Source organism: Solanum lycopersicum, chromosome 5 (genome assembly GCF_036512215.1).
Source record: "Solanum lycopersicum chromosome 5, SLM_r2.1".
In the NCBI taxonomy this organism is placed as follows: domain Eukaryota; kingdom Viridiplantae; phylum Streptophyta; class Magnoliopsida; order Solanales; family Solanaceae; genus Solanum; species Solanum lycopersicum.
In genome coordinates this window covers 12291072-12296406 of record NC_090804.1, presented here as the reverse complement: position 1 = coordinate 12296406, position 5335 = coordinate 12291072, and positions in this window count along the sequence as shown.

Here is a 5335-nt window from a genome sequence, read left to right as displayed (position 1 = left end):
CAATTTAACTTATTAAACAACTTAACAACTTTCTAAGTATAATTAGTTTAGTTTTAACTTAATTCTAACACTATATTCATCAATTCATCTTATTAACCAACTTAAAACTTTCTAAGTCTAATTAGTTTGGTTTTAACTTAATTCCAACAATATATTCACCAATTTAACTTTTTAAACAACTTAACGACTTTCTAAGTCTAATTAGTTTAGTATTAACTTAATTCTAACACTATATTCACCAATTTAACTTATTAACCAACTTAACAACTTTTGAAGTCTAATTAAATTAGTTTTAACTTAATTCCAATAATATATTCACCAACTAAACCACATTAGCTTATTTGAAGTACTTAACAACTTTCTGAGTCTAATTAATTTAGTTTTAACTTAATCCAACACTATATTAACCAACTAAATTACATTAACTTATTTGAAAAACTTAACAACTTTCTAAGTCAAATTAGTTTAGTTTTTACTTAATTCTAACATTATATTCTCTAATTTAACTTATTAAATAACTTAACAACTTTTCAAGTCTAATTAATTTAGTTTTAACTTAATTCCAACACTATATTAACCAACATAATCACGTTAGGTTATTTGAAGAATATAACAACTTCAGAAGTCTAATTTTAGTTTAGTTTTAACTTAATCCAACACTATATTCACCAATTTAACTTATTAAACAACTGAACAACTTTCTAAGTATAATTAGTATAGTTTTAACTTAATCTCAATAATATATTCACCAATTTCAATTATTAAACAACTTAACAACTTTTTAAGTCTAATTAGTTTAGTTTTAACTTAATTCCAACACAATATTCACCAATTTAACCTAATAACCAACTTAATAAATTTTTAAGTCTAATTAGTTTAGTTTTAACTTAATTCTATCATTATATTCACTAATTTAACTTAGTAACCAACTTAATATGTTTCTAAGTCTACTTAGTTTAGTTTTAACTTACTTCCAACATTACATCCACCAATTTAACTTATTAAACAACTTCACACCTTTCTAAGTCTAATTAGTTTAGTTTTAACTTAATTCAAACATTATGATAACCAGCTTAACTTATCAAACAACTTAACAACTTTCTAAATCTAATTTGTTTAGTTTTAACTTAATTCCAATACTATATTTACCAATTTAACTTATTAAACAACTTAACAACTTTCTAAGTCTAATATAGTTTAGTTTTAACTTAAATCCAGCACTATATTTATCAATTTAACTTATTAACCAACTTAACAACTTTCTAAGTCTAATTAGTGTAGTTTTAACTTAATTTCAATAATATATTCACCAATTTAACTCATTGAACAACTTAACAACTTCCCATGTCTAATTAGTTTAGTTTTAACTCAATTCCAACACTATATTAACCAACTTAATCACATTAGCTAATTTGAAGAACTTAAGAACTTTCTAAGTCTAATTAGTTTAGTTTTAACTTAATTCCAACATGATATTCACCAATTTAACTTGGGATAATGCACAAGTACCTCCTCAACCTGTGCTCGAAATCTCAGAGACACACTTATGTGTGGTTCAATGATTCAATAAAAAAATGACGTAGTTAAGGTACCCAAGGGAAAAAACTCAACAAGTCTAAGGATCTGTCTATGTATTTGGCCAAACACTAAAGTTACTCAATTTGATCTCAATGAATCATCAAAACTCCAACACAACAATATTTAGAATGAACTTCAAGAACATCTTTTAAGAACTCATCAAGAACTCAAATTTCTAAACTTTAAGAATGGAAATTCGATGAAAATTAACATGATTGGCGTGTGAGTGAACAAACCTAACACTATGGAAGCTTACATACCTCTTAGGTATTAGACCCATGGAAAAAATCCGCAAGTACACTCAAGAACGTCGACGAACACCTTCATCCTTTTCTCTTTTCTCCTTTTTCTCTTCTTTTCTCTTCTTTTCTCTTCTTAAACTCTCAACTAAAACCCTAGGTGTATATTAGGATTATAAAATTGAACCTCAAAGGATTATAACCCTAAAATATGACTAACAATGTGTTAAATATGATTGGGTAAGGAAAGGACTAAAATACTCCTCACTATTTCCGGCTAACTTTCCTTAACTGGACAACTTAACTTCAAAAGGTCATATCTCACTCATCCAAACTCGAAAATTAGAAAACTCAGCGGCTTTGAAAAGATAATTTAAAGATCTTTCCTATGGTATCTTTAATGCATTTTACTGAGCAACATAAGAACTTCAATAAGGTTTTCAAACTCTCGACGTGGGATAAATGACAATCCCAAACATACGGGGTGTTACAATAATATTTAACCATCCAATTTACCAAACATAGCCAAATTATACGCTACATATACACTCGTTGTATAAGGTGTGCATACATATACATATTTACATATTTTATGTATCGACATGTATATTATATAATTAAGGCTTTATCAGAAACAATCGATCTACTCTCCTTAAACACTGAGTGTGTTATTGATGTAGATATGTAGTAATTCTAAAGTAAATACTACTTAGAGGATGCTTTGATTGACTTAAAAGTTGGTCAAACCTACTTTTAAATCAGTTTTTGACTTCTAAAAGTTTTTGGCGAATATAAAAATAATTTAAAATAAGTGAGGAAGTTAGGCACAATACTTAAATATAACAGTTAACTTGGCTTCAGTTAATATTTACATCCTTCAACTTTGGTTGTACATGATTAAATACTTAATTTTTTGTAAAGTTAAACAAATAGACACATGAATTTTACGTATGACGCCAGGTAAAACGTGTTTTAGTTTGAACAAAGAGTAATGCTCTCGTGGTACTAAATGTTTCACATAGCTATCATATTGAGGAATCACGCCCTAACCTTCAGAACTAATCTCAAAGCATGAAAAGATAAAGCTTAATTCATTTGTGATCCCTTAAAGTTGTCAGCAAATTTCCTTTAAACACATCAACTAAAGGTTGTTCCTATTGAACACCTTTTTAGTTTAAAAAATTCATATTGAACATTTTTTTACAACCAACTAAAAATAGAAATTGTGTGTTATACACTCGCGACTGATGTGGCATTAAAACTAATTAAAAAAAGATACATGACATTGTCCCATAATAACAATTTAAAAATGAATTTGAAATCAAAATAAAATAAAAAGTACTCTTTCAGCCAAAAAAAAAAAGACCTTTCTTCCTTCTTTTTTTTCTTCATAGCCAGAACAACCCACTCACCCCGACTTCCGTCTTCCCTATTTTCTTTTTTGCCTAAAGACACGCACCTTGACCGACAACTATAATTGTGTACGCTCCGATAACCATTCTTATTCCACCTTTTCCCTTTCAATTCTTAATTATATAAGAAAATAATTTCAGATTTGTATTAGTTTCATCGCAAAAAATGGAGTTTAGTCGAAATTATTTTTTATGAAATTCTCTTCACAACTCGATGAAAATCTTTAACAGTAAACTCTTTTAATCTTTTTGTGTTTTTATTAGTTATATATTTCATTGATGTTTTTTCGATGACGAGAACAATGATGATATTGATTCTAGAAAGAAACAGTGAATGAAGGAATATATGGAAAAGGGGTGTGTCAATGGATGGTGGTAGCAAAGGATTTGGCCGATGATGTTTAAGTAATTTTGAATTGAGATTTCAAGTGAGAAGATGAATTGGAGAAGACAACTGACTTTTTTTTATAATAAATAAATAAATATGTCTAGATTATGAATTTTCTTAGGTTGATGTGTCCATTTATTATTGGTCAGCAAAAAAAATCTGGCTTCACGCGTTTGCTTTCAATTGTATTACACTTATAATGACATGTCATCAAAAAGTATTTAATGGGTACATATTTTGACGGTAGAGGTGTTCAATAGGAACAACCTTTAGTTGACGTGTTTAAGTGAAATATACGGACAACTTTAAGGGGCCGTAGATGACTTTAGTCTAGAAATAAAGAAAATAAGACAATGACCTGCATTATTCACCAATTGATTCATTTTGGAATGTTTTCTATTTAAGGGAAATAAAGATGTAAAAAAAAATATTCCAAGTTATTATTGCCTTTTCCCTCATTATTACTCCTATTGAATTACTTCTTTTGTTTAAAACAAAGGAAAAAGGATAAACAAAAATGCCCTTAAATTATGAGAAAAGAATAAAAATGTCTTCCGTTTATATTTTTATCCAAAGATGTCCCTCCCCTCAATACTTTGGTCCAAAAATGCTCTTATTATTATTTTGGGTAAAAAATCCTCATTTTTTCAAATAAATATATTATTTATTTTCTTTTTAACACATTCTATCTCTAATAATATTTTTTAAAATTAGCAAATTTTTTTATTTCAATTCAAAATAAATAAATAAATAAATAATATTTATTATTTTATTATAATTATATTTTTTCCTTATATAAATATAAATTAATGATGGATATACAATGATCTTATATATATGACATATATTATCTGTCAAAATGGTTAATGAAGTTATTCTATTTTAATTGATAAGATGAGATTAAGAAAAAAAATGTTTAGTACATTTTTATTTTTTAAAGTAATTTTTGAAGAAAGAAAACAAGAACATGATTCTTTTATAATTATTTAATTAAGAAGAAAATCTTCTTTTTTTTAAAAATAATATAGTTATTCGGAGAAGGGCATTTTTGACCCACTTAGTAATTATAGGGGATTTTGGATCAAAGTATTGACTACAAGGATATTTTTTAACTAAAGTATGGATGTCAAAGGTAATTTTAAGTCTAACTATAAACTAGGGCATGTTTGTTCCTTTCTCATAGTTTAAGGGCATTCATTTTCCCTAAAACAAATTATCTAAATTTTTTTAGCAATATTTTAAGGGATTGTTTAGTTAGGAGAACAATTATCCGAGATTAATTGTCATGTGAGATAACTTATTAGTTATTCTATCATGTTTATGTGATAACTTTGCTCATCACTATAGTATACATGATGAAATTAATTATCTCAAACATGATACTCGAATAAGACACCCAAATTGTAGAAAATGTATCTGCACCGATTATGTTATTATGTGATTTAATGAAGTAAAACACACGCCAATTGATTATGATTACGTAAAATGAACTATAAGTTTAAACATGTGACATGTATGTATTAACTTAGGTATAAACACCCGATACACTTAAATTTTATCCTTAAACTATTTTTTATATAGAACTATTTCTAAGTATAACTTTTCACCGAATATATTTAAGCCTATAAAATCAAATTTAAAATTATAAAATTCAATTTTTTTTGAAAAAAATACTCCAAGTCAAAATAGATCATTTTTATTTAAACTTGGAAGTAAAA